At 36.7% G+C, this 12,785-nt stretch overlaps 1 protein-coding gene across 2 annotated transcripts in view; it reads left to right on the forward strand.

Moving 5' to 3' along the window:
* Window positions 1-12,785, forward strand: part of FAR1 (fatty acyl-CoA reductase 1) — a 111,471-nt gene that overhangs the window by 18,287 nt on the left and 80,399 nt on the right. The window contains exon 1 of one of the 2 annotated variants that reach the window (XM_036763688.1): window positions 12,152-12,200. The exons of the other annotated variant lie outside the window; for it this stretch is intronic. The gene's annotated coding sequence lies outside the window, so the exon portion shown is untranslated. Of the gene's footprint in view, window positions 1-12,151; window positions 12,201-12,785 lie in introns of those variants that run through there. 2 annotated transcript variants of the gene reach the window in all.

A 12,785-nucleotide genomic window follows, 5' to 3' on the forward strand; every position in this document is an offset into this window, starting at 1 on the left:
TTATTCTCTTTTCCATAATGCTCCAGTGGTTTCCTATTACCTCCAGGACTACTTATTTATTTAAAAACATTCAACATCTAGTGACAATCTATCCTCCTAGATTTATTATACATTTGCTCTGTCAGGAACTCTACCTTCCAGCCAAATTGACCTACTTACTCTTCCTGTACATGGCTTCCCATTTCTGGTCTCCATGCTTTTATCCACATGGTTACCAAGGTCTGAAATACACTCCCTCCTCATTTCTGCTTCTTAGAATTCCTAGCCTCCTCTAAGACTCTTCTGAAGTGCCACCTCCTACATAGGCCTAATCTGATAAATCCAGTTGCTAATGTGTGTCCCACATTCTTCACACCACCCTTCTGCCCCAGTTACTTTTTGTATGTTTTTCCCACTTTTCGAGGTCAGGGAGTAGTTTATTTTTATCTTTGTATCCTTAGCACTTAGGTTAATGCATGATATATGCTTAATAAATGATTTTTGAATTGAATACTGGCCACTTAATGAATTAAAGACCATTCCGCAGAGAGTTCAGAAGCCAGATATCCTGAGAATATTTGTAGAGAAAATGGGAAAGATGATAAACACTAAAAGAAAAAGTTGGGAGAAACAGAACCAGTATGGGTTGTATTAGGTATCCATTTGAGATCCCTTCCAACTTTGAAAATATATGATAATGCTATTGAGTCTATTCTTCTTAGCAATGATAAAGATTCCACCATCTTAGTACCAAAAGTGTAACTGCAAGAAATGGTAATGGATCTTAAGAAGGTGAAGTTGGAAACATCAGCTTGAACTCGCCAAAACAGAGTAAATCTTTGCTTCTGGTAACCCAGTTTTAGGCATTCATGGATCTGTTTTTAATACCTCTCAAAGGTGGGAATATTTTTCCAAAAGGATGGAAAAAGTTAATCATGGATAGATTACTGCTACTAAAAAAAAGTCACTGAGATGTCGTCAGTGACTACTTAAACTCATGTTTTTCTAGAGATTCAGGACTTTACCATGTGAAGCATGGTTTTTACAAGGATAAGCAGGATTATGAAACAGTCACATTAACTATGTAATCACTCTGTGCCCTGATCCTAGGCCATTCAGTAGGATGTGGCCACTGGAAGATGTACATGGTATTACTCAAGACAACATCCTAGAGTTAAGTGACCCACTGGTCATTCCTCTTCTCTCAGTTGTGAATTTTATATCCCAGTGAATGGCCTAGAATTTCTTAGTCTGTGAAGTAGGTTTGAACACCTACTTATTAGCCATACTCTTCTCATGGTAATCCTATACAGAATGTTCTAAAAAGGGAGTAGGAGCATAGGATCTATAGATTATAGAAGGAGGAGGGAGGAACCAACCTATATACCGATATTATATACCAAGTTAAGATAATATAGGAAGTATAGTACTTAGAAGATCAGCTATAGGGAGAACTAAAAGTTGGTGAGACAAAGTCTAAGAAAGAAGCCAGCAGCAACCCAAAATACCTATGGCCTCAGATGTCCATATGGAAATTCACAAAGTATAGGAAACAAGCAAGATGACCTTAAATATCCTAACCCAATAAGGTAAATTTCATATTATAGACATGGGAGTCATGACCAACCAGATTATGGTTCTGGGGGAGTACTCCTTATTCCAAAGGAATAGGATAGAGTTTGGTTTTTTTATATAGTGTGTGTATGAAGCTGCATTGTATATACTCATAAACAGATCCAAGAATTACAGTGGGGTAGAGAGCACCTGAGTGACATAGAGACAGAAATAAATAATTTTGTTATTGGAGTTAAGTAGAGAATACCTAGATGAAGAAATAGATGAGAAGTTTGGGGAACATCATCCCTGGCATGGAGGTATGATAAACTAGTAGTGATGGAGGTCTTAAAAGCAGGGCAGCTACTTAATTTCTTGGCTTTCCTAGGTATGATAGTGTAACCTTTCAAAAGGTATAGGAACCAACTAGAAAGATTGCTGTTCCAGACTCAGTTCCACTGAACAAGGAAGTAATGACAGGAAACTTGTGAGATTGTGACCATTCTCTTATAGTGTGACGTATTCCATGTTTTTAGAGAGCAGCTTTCAAAGGGTTCAGAGAAAAAAATAGATTCCCATGGAATAAGATTTTATAAAAGGGCTCAGCCTATGTATGGGAAACCCTCAGAAATTAAGTTTATTCTTGCTACTACCCAAAGTGCTGCTAAAAATGCTCCATATAATACTGAGAAATACATATATTTTTGGGCAGTCCTATTTAGAAGATGCCATAAGTCTTTTAGCTCTTGTTTCTCCAACAGTTTGTTCAATTTTATAGTTTCCCTTTTGTTTACCCTTGTATTGGATTGGTCAAAAATTGAATGAGTGACAGTAAAGGCTCCTACTGTTGCTGGGTTACGTTATATGTTTTCTTGTAATTCAGTTAATTTTTCCTTGACCAATTTAGATACTAAAGATATTCTGGAAGTATTTTGTTGAAGGTAAATGCTGAAGACATCCTGGAGCATATTGATCTTGGAATTTTGTCTGTGGCTCATTTCAGCATAATGTAATTTCCATGTTCATGTCTTTGTTGTAAGTTGTTTTTGTTTTATCTGATAACATGATTGCAACGCCTCCCTTTTTTTGATTCATCTGATACATCTGTATTTTGTTCCTGTCCCTTGTCTTTAGTCTGTGAACATCTTTGCTTTTTAGGTGTGTTTCTTGTAGGCACTGTATTGTGGAGTTCTGCTCTCTCATCTGGTCTCCATTTTGAATTAATTCATTCACCTTCGAAGTTATGACTTAGATTTAAGTTCTTCTTTCTCTTTGAACACTGTACTTGGTATCTGCTATTTTTGCTTAATTTACTTTTACATTATCTTCAACCTCTCTCTCTCCCTTTTGCCGGCCTTTTCCTTACCTTTGGAGTTTTACTTATTAATTCTTTTTTTCTTCTTTTTATTTAGTTAAATTTCCCCCTCCTTTTCCCTTTGAAAAAAATCAACTATTGATTTTATATTTTATTTTTGATTCCATTCTGTATTCTGTAACTGCCTATATGTTTCTTTGTCTTGAGTTAAGTTTAGAAGTTCATGAGTTCAGTTTAGAAGTTCATGAGTTCAGTTCAGTTTTCCTTTCTTAGTTAAGTTTAAAAATTCAGTTTCCTTGTAGATCACTTTAATTTAAGAAAACTGTTAATCTCTGTACCACTAGCTGCCCTTGTACAATGAGAAGAAATCTGTTATCTCTGTACCATTGGTTATTCTTGCAGGTGGACTAAGCCAGTTAGAATTTCTTACATAGAAGGAGGAATTGTTGCTGGCTTGCCATCCTGATTTCTGGCTAATCATATTAGCCAGATGAAGCTTTTGACTTTGTAACCAGTGATATTATTTTCTATTTTCTATGTTCTTTGTTCCCCTATACTTCTTAAAACTACATGAAGGATAGTAAACTCCACCTTGTGTTTTTTTTGGCTAGCTAAGGAGCTGAGAGACTCCTTTTATTGGTAACTGCTAGCCTTACCAATAAGTTGAACATGCTTAGAACTTTGTGCCTTAGTTTGCCTTAATTTCAATTTAAAAAATTGGCGACCACAAAGGGATTGGGAGTGGGAGGCTTGTCCTTGGAGCAAGCTTTTGGGGGCCTCTTTCAGAGTGCTCAGGTGGAATTTTCACAGTGGTAGGGATTTCTTCTCAGAGGATTTCGCTAGAGAATTGATTCTCCCTTCAGTGTCAACTCTTCCAATCCAAGATAAGCCCCCACACTGTTGGGGAAATTACAACTTTGTGGGTGTTCTCTCTGTGTTTAAGTGTGACTGATTGGCAATTATTGGTTGTAGACAACCCAGGAAATCCCCCTAAGGGATCAGTGCCTCTGCAGAGAAGTCATTATGAAATGTTTGGAGAATTTTTTTCTTCAAGAGAGGCTCCTGGTTCATGTTAGGAGGGATACTAAACCCTTGGAAGAATATTTCCTCCTTCAAGGGGTGGCTCCTGGTGCAAGCAGGAGGTATAATAAGGTACACTTCCCATTTAAGAAGGGGTTCAGGAAGTCTACAAACAGGAAATCTTCCTAGTCAGAAAAAGGGGGTGGCGGGGTAGAGCCAAGATGGCCTCATGAAAACAGCATCTTACCGGAGCTCTCTCATAAGCTCTGTCAGATACGTATAAAAAGTGAATCTGAGCAGATTTGAGAGTTAGAAACCGCTAGCAGTCTGAGTGGGGCAAATTTCCAAGCCAGGAGAGTCTGAAAGGTTGACGGGATGGATCTGTAGGCTGGGAGAGAGCAGCTGAGGAAACCAACCAGCGAGACAGGCTGGGAGAAAGCTGGGCTCCCAAAACTGGCGGAGATCCCCAGGCTCCTCAACACAGGACGGGAGTCTGTGGAAGCGACGAGAGGCAGCAGCGCAATGCCACCAGCCGTGAGATATCAACTCCTGAGGCTTGCAGACCGAAGGTATGAAATGCATCTTCTTGAACTTCCAGGAGACATGATGGCCAAGTAAATGGCTTTAATCCCCTCCCCCCCCAAGAATTCCTCGGGAAGAAACTCTGGAATAGAGGAGATGGAAGTGGGGTTTCAGTGGCTGAGCAATGGGAGTTCCTGAATCCCAGAGGGGCAGAGCCAGCAGGGGTCAACACCAGGAGCCCAGACGTACCCTTGCACCCCCAGGGGAAGTGGCAGACACCAGCATGAACAACAAAGACCATTGCTGAAGAGCAACAGTGCTGGAGAGCAGCCCCAGGGGAAGAGGAGACTTCAGGCAGCCAGACTCCTCCCCCACACCTCAGAAAACTGAAGGCTATAATGCACAAAACCATTTACTAGACTCACAATCCCCCGAACAAGAAACCTGAGACAGAGAACCCTGAGCCCCAAAAGCAGAAATTCACTGTAAAGCCAGGAAAAAGCTAACCAACATGAAGAAGAACAAAAAAAAAAAAAAACAAACCAAAAAACTGAGGACCACTGATTCTTTTTATGGAGACAGGCATGATCAAAATACCAATTTGGAAGAGTATAGCAATGATACTATACCCACACCTGATACATCAAAAGGGAATGTGAACTGGTCTCAATAGAGAAAATGACACCCTAAGAGGTAAAATCAACCAACTGGAAAAGGAGACTCCAAAGCAAAATGAAGACAGCAACTCATTAAAAATTATAATTGAGCAAGTGGAAGCTTGACTCTATGAGGCACCAAGAAGTAGGAAAACAAAATGTAAAGAATGAAAAAATAGCAAAAAATGCTAAATATCTGATTGGAAAATAGATCCAGGAGAGACAATTTAAGAATTATTGGTCTACCAGAAATGCACAATGAAAAAAAGAGCCTTGACAGTATCTTCGAAGAAATTATCAAAGATAACTGCCTAGAGGTCCTAGAACCAGAGGGTAAAGTAGTCATCAAACTAATCCACTGATCACCCCCTGAAAGAGATCCCAAATTGAAAACACCAAGAAATATTATAGCCAAATTTCAGAATTACAAACAAAGTCAAGGAGCAAATACTGCAAGGAGCCAAAAAGAAACAATTCAGATATTGTGGAACTATAGTAAGGATCACACAGGATCTTTCAGCTTCTACGTTAAATGACAGGAGAAATTGGAATATGGTATTCTGAAGGGCAAAGGAGCTGGGACTACAACCAGGATCAACTACCCAGCAAAATTAAGCATAATTTTTCAGGCAAGGAGATTGAAATTCAACTATATAAGGGAATTCCAGACCTTCCTGATGAAAAGGCCAGAACTCAATGGAAAATTTGATCTTCAAAAACAAAACTCAAGAGAGACATAAAAAGGTAAACAGGGGGAAACTCTCCCCGCCAAACCTTATTAATCAATAAGGGCAAATTATTTACAACTTTATATAGAATTATATCATGTATGTTTTATATATATATATATATATATATATATACATATATATATATATATATATACATGTCAATCTTGAGAATAGTACAGCTCTTATGACAATTGAAAGGGATACACATAGACTGTGGATGTCTGTATAAAATAACTGATATAAGGATAAAAAGCATAATTAAGAGATGTAAAGGGAGGGTTATGGGAGAAGAGGTAGGGAGGTAGTAGAAAAGGGTAAATTACATCAAACGAAGAGGTACAAAAACACTTTATAGTAGAGGGAAAGAAGGGAGGCAGAAGAGCAGTATTTGAGCTTCCCTGTCATCGGATCTGGTTCAAGAAGGGAATAGCATACCCTGATAAGTATAGAAATCTAACTTGTCCTACAGGCATTAGGAGGGGAAAGGGGGAAAAAAGGGAGGGGGGTGTTCAGAAGGGAGGGAAGAAGGAGCAAGTGGAAAACTGTAAGATAAGGGAGAGGAATCAAGAGAGAGGGTAAACTGAGAAAGGTGGCAGTCAAAAGCAAAACTCTGTTGAGGAGTGTAAGGGGAAAGGGAGAAATAAAAGCATAAACGGGGGAGAAATAGGATGGAGAAAAAGACAGAGTCATAACTGTGGATGTGAATGGGATGAACTCTCCCATAAAATGGAAGAAGATAGCAGAATGGATTGAAAATCATAATCCTACAATATGCTGTTTACAAGAAACACATTTGAAACAGGGGGATACAGACAGAGTAAAGGTAAAAGCCTGGAGTAAAATATATTGTGCTTCAGCTAAAGTAAAAAAAAACAGGTGTAGCAATCCTAATCTCAGACAAAGCAAAAGTAAAGATAGATTTAATTAAGAGAGATAAGGAAGGACACTACCTCCTGCTAAAAGGCACCATAAACAATGAAGCAATATCATTTTTTAACATACATGCATCAAGTGGTATGGCGTGCAGATTCTTAGAGGAGAGGTTAAAGGAGTTACAGGAAGAAATAGACAGCAAAACTATAATATTGGGAGACCTCAACCTCCCCCTCTCTGAACTTGATAAATCTAACTTCAAAATAAATAAGAAAGAAGTTAAGCAGGTGAACAGAGTTTTAGAAAAGGCAGATATGATAGACCTCTGGAGAAAACTGAGTGGGGATAAAAAGGAATATACTTTCTTCTCAGCGGTACATGGCATATACTCAAAAATTGACCATGTACTAAGGCATAAAAACCTCAAAATCCAGTGCAGTCAAAGCATACTTTTCAGATCACGATGCAATAAAAATTATTTGTAATAAAGAACCATGTAAAAATAAGCTAAAAATTAATTGGAAACTAAATAATCTAATTCTAAAGAATGAGTGGGCCTAAGAAGAAATCAGAGAAACAATTAATAACTTCATTCACAAGAATGACAATAACCAGACAACATACCAAAACTTATGGGATGCAGCAAAAGCAGTTCTTAGGGGAAGTTTTATATCTCTAAATGCTTACATGAATAAAATAGGGAAAAAGGAGATCAATGAATTGGGCATGCAACTTAAAAAGTTACAAAAAGAACAAATTGAAAATTCCCAATTAGATACCAAATTAGAAATACTGAAAATCAAAGGAGAGATTAATAAAATTGAAACCAAGAAAACTATCGAATTAATAAATAAAACCAAGAGCTGGTTTTATGAAAAAAAAAACCAATAAAATTGATAAACCTTTGGTCAATTTGATTAAAAAAAAAAGAAAGAAGAAAATCAAATTACCAGTATCAAAAATGAAAAGGGTGAGTTCACTTCTAATGAAGAGGAAATCAAAACAATAATTAGGAATTATTTTGCCCAATTGTATGCCCATAAATTTGACAACCTTAGGGATATGGATGAATATCTGCAAAAACATAAATTGCCCAGGTTAACAGAAAAGGAAGTAAAATTTCTAAATAACCCCATCTCAGAAAAAGAAATTGAGTAAGCTGTCAGTGAACTTTGTAGGAAAAAATCTCCAGGGCCAGATGGTTTTACATGTAAATTTTATCAAACATCTAAAGAACAACTAATTCCTATATTTTATAGGCTATTTGGGAAAATGGGTGGAGTCCTACCAAATTCTTTTTATGAGACAAATATGGTACTAATACCCAAACCAGGTAGAGTCAAAACAGAGAAAGAAAATTATAGACGAATCGCCCTAATGAATATTGATGCAAAAATTTTAAATAAAATATTAGCAAAAAGATTGCAGCAACTTACCATGAGAATAATACACTATGACCAAGTAGGATTTATTCCAGGAATGCCAGGCTGGTTCAATATTAGGAAAACTATCAGCATAATTGATCATATCAACAACAAAACTAGCAGAAACCATATGATCATCTCCATAGATGCAGAAAAAGCTTTTGACAAAATGCAACACCTATTCCTATTAAAAACACTAGAAAGCATAGGAATAAATGGAGTCTCCCATAAAATTATAAATAGCATCCACCTAAAACCATCAACAAGCATTATTTGTAATGGGGATAAGCTAGATGCATTCCCAATAAGATTAGGGGTGAAACAAGGATGTCCATATCACCCCCACCGTTTAATCTGGTACTAGAAACATTAGCTGTAGCAATAAGGGAAGAAAAAGAAATTGAAGGAATTAGAACAGGTAAAGAAGAGACTAAATTATCACTTTTTGCAGATGATATGATGATTTACTTAGAGAATCCTAGAGAATCAAGTAAAAAACTTCTTGAAATAATAAACAACTTTAGCAAAGTTGCAGGATATAAAATAAACCTACATAAACCCTCAGCATTCCTATACATTACTAACAAAGCCCAACAGCAAGAGATAGAGAAATTCCATTCAAAGTTACTGTAGACACTATAAAATATTTGAGAGTCTAACTGCCAAGACAAACCCAGGGCCTATATGAACATAATTATGAAACACTTTTCGTGCGAATAAAGTCAGATCTAAATAAATGGAAAAATATCAGTTGCTCATGGTTAAGCTGAGCTAATATAATAAAAATAACAGTTTTACCTAAATTTATCTATTTGGTGCCATACCAATTGAACTACCAAAACGTTATTTAATAGAGCTGGATAAAATAATAACAAAATTCATATGGAAGGACAAGAGGTGTAGAATATCTTGGGGATTAATGAAAATAAATGCTAGGGAAGGTGGCCTAGCCATACCAGATATCAAACTGTAGTATAAATCAGCAGGCATCAAAACTACCTGGTACTGGCTAAGAAACAGAGTTGTGGATCAATGGAATAGGATAGGTACGCAAGTTGCAGTAGTCAACGACTATAGCAATCTACTCTTTGATAAACCCAAAGAATCCAGCTTCTGGGCTAAGAATTCAGTATTCCACAAAAACTGCTGGGAAAACTGGAAAATGGTAGGGCAGAAACTGGTCATAGACCAATATCTTACACCATATACCAAAATAAAGTCAAAATGGGTTCATGACTTAGGGATAAAGGCTGATACTATAAGCAATTTGGGAGAGCGAGGAATAGTTTACCTATCAGATTTATGGAAAAGAAAAGAATTCATGACCCAACAAGAGATAGAGAGCATTACAAAATGCAAAATGGATAATTTTGATTATGTCAAATTGAAATGTTTTTGTATAAACAAAGCCAATGCAACTAATATTAGGAGGGAAGCAGAAAATTGGGAGAAAATATTTACAATCAGTGTCTCTGATAAAGGCCTCATCTCTAAAATATACAGGGAACTGAGCCAAATTTATAGGAATACAAGTAATTCCCCAATTGAGAAATGGATATTGTGTGGGTCAACAGACCATTGACTCAAATAAAAAAACAGAGGTGTCTTGGCTTCCTCAAGGTAGAAGCAAAACAGAAGCTTTATTTGATCAAGTCTCACGAGAATTGGGCATCTCCCACTACCAGGGCGGAGGTAGTAGTGAAGAGAGGTAAGGGGGAGAAGGCAAGCAAGGGGATATATATCCTTGTACAAACAATTCTAAGAAATCCCACCCCAGAGGCTGGACCTCTGTCCCCATTTGCGGGGATAGGTGGCCTCACAATCTAACCAGGAATAAGTTTTACCCAATACCAGCACAGAAACTACAGAATTACCTTATAGGGAAACTTTAATGTTAGGATGGCAGTTTGTGAGTAGGCTAGGGGAGGGGGAGAGGGGAATACCACCTGATTTCCCCGAAATCATATGATTTACAGGAAAACGAAACTTAGGCCTAGTGAGGCCCACATCCTAACTAAATTTGTACTATTTGAGTATCACTTTGCCTGAGTTATTCATAGGGAAGTTTTCACAATCTTGTATTCCATTCACAGCTGAGGTGATATCTATAAATCTGAAAAAGAAGGGGGAGAAAGACATTCCTAAAGGCTAAATAATCAGATTCCCACAGACTCAAATTTATCCCATTTCCCTTTTCTCTAAATATTGATTCTCAAACATTAATAATACATATATATATACACACATATACCCTGTGAAGTCTTCACATATTATTCTCTCACTACCTCACACAATATGAATAGGCAGTTTTCAGAGGAAGAAATCAAAGATATCTATAGGCATATGAAAAAATGCTTGAAATCACTACTGATTAGAGAACTGCAAATCAAAACAACTCTTAGGTACCACATCTCTCCTGTCAGATTGGCCAAAATGACAAAACAGGAAAATGATAAATGCTGGAAAGGATGTGGGAAAATTGGAACATTGTTATATTGCTGGTGGAGTTGTGAACTGATCCAGCCATTCTGGAGAGCAATTTGGAACTATGCCCAAAGTGCTATAAAAATATGCATACCCTTTGACCCAGCAATACAACTTCTAGGGTTGTGTCCCAAAGAGATCACACAAGTGGGAAAAGGACCCATAGGTACAAAAATATTAGTAGCAGCTCTTTTTGTGGTAGCAAAGAATTGGAAATCAAGAGGATGCCCATCAATTGGGGAATGGCTGAACAAGTTGTGGTATATGAATATAATGGAATACTGTTGTGCCAAAAGAAATGGGGATGATACGGACTTCATGACAACATGGAAAAACCTACAAGATACATGCTGAGTGAGTGGAGCGGAACCAGGAGAACATTATACACAACCTCAGATATATGGATTCTGTGATGACTAACCCTGATAGACTTTGCTTTTCTCAGCAACACAAGGTGCAAAGACAACTCCAAAGGAATCACAAGGGAGAATGCTATCTACATCCAAAGAAAGAACTATGGAATCTGAGTGCAGATTGAGGCATGCTTTATGCTGGCCTTTTTTTCCCCCCTTTTTTCTTTTCTTTTTTTTGTTTTTGGGTTTTTTTTTGGTTCTGATTACTTTTTCTCATGATTCATTCCATTGGTCATAATTCTTCTTCACAACTTGACTAGTGTGTAAATAAGTTCAATGCAAAGTTATATGTAGAAGATATATTGGATTCCATCCCATCTTGGAGAGGGAGGGGAGCAGAAGGGGGAAGAAAATCTGGAACTCAAAATTATGTAGAACTGAGTGTTGTAAACTAAAAATAAAAAATCTCGAAAAAAAGAAAGAAAAAGGGGATGACTAAACTTATAGCAAAATTAGGCTAATCTCCCTCGCCCTCTCTCTTTTTCTCTTGCTTTCTCCCTGTCCCTTTCCTTCCCCCCCTATGTATGTATGTATATATATCTATCTGTATCTCCAATCTAGGTTTCTCTGTATCTGTGTCACAGAATTTGACCTTTGTATTTGACTTAATTGTCTATCTTTTGTGTAAATCAAAGTAACTTTATCCTGGCAGCCTGGTCAACCAAAAACTTGTCTTCAGAAAAAAAAGGTTCCTGTCTTTTACTTTTGGCCAAGTTACAGGGCAGAGAAGAGACAAAAACAGATAAGAGAGGATCTTTTATTCCCACTTTACAGAAATTTATGGCATCGTAAACTAATTCAAGACTAAATATATGACTTAAATATAATTTCTCCTCTGTGAGTGTCCAAAATGTGGTTTGAATGTTTTTATAAATGCTAAAATGTTTTAGTGAGTTTTAAGGTAACTCTTCTATAGAATTTGTTTTTAAAGACAAATGAGAATAGGACTGTGAAAATTACAGGGAAGCAACACTTAGGTCTTTTATCATTCTTTGTCTGGAAAGTGACAGATTTATTATTTTGTTGTAGGGAGAAGATAATTTGACTGATTAGAGGGAAAGGAAGCTGGTTTGAAAAGTAGTATCAGTGAAACTTCATAGTAAAAGAAAATTAGGTTGCAGTTTGAATTGCTGTGGCACTTAATCGGAACTGCCTATTATTAACTCTTCTCTGGTTCATGAAAAAGAGTAGAAGAGAAAAGTTTGTGTAAATCAGAGAACAACTAAAAAGTAAGTAAATTTTATTAGAACATCTAATTAAATATTTGGGAGTTTTACAAAATAAGGTTAAGTATAAATCATTTTAGAAAGAATTTCAAATTGATGTGTTTTGAAATTAGAAATTTGGCTGTAAATTATATTAGACTCCTTAATTCAAATATGGTTATTAATGGGGGTAGATTTCAAATTTGACAAGGAGAAGATGAGGCTTTACTCATTTTCATATTAAACTATTTAGAAGTGCTAGGTAGGATTTGGGGTTAGATCTACTCAAACCATTGTAGAAATGATCAAGTCTGCTTTTGTTCAATCCCTGCCAGAAATTAAGTGGTAAATTCATGTTTTGTGCCCTAAGTAGTATAAGAAACATGAACTTTATATTTGATTCCATTCTATAATGGATTTTATTCTGTAACTGCCTAAGCTGTGTTTCTTTGTCTCTACTCCTTTAGAAGTTTATGAGTTCAGAAGTTCAGTTTTCTTCTCTGAGTTAAGTTTAAAAGTTAATTTTTCTTGTAAATCACTTTGATGGAAAGAAAACTGTTATCTCTGTATCACTAGCTGCCCTTGTGCAAATAGAAAAAAAAAATTCTG

Source organism: Trichosurus vulpecula, chromosome 6 (genome assembly GCF_011100635.1).
Source record: "Trichosurus vulpecula isolate mTriVul1 chromosome 6, mTriVul1.pri, whole genome shotgun sequence".
In the NCBI taxonomy this organism is placed as follows: domain Eukaryota; kingdom Metazoa; phylum Chordata; class Mammalia; order Diprotodontia; family Phalangeridae; genus Trichosurus; species Trichosurus vulpecula.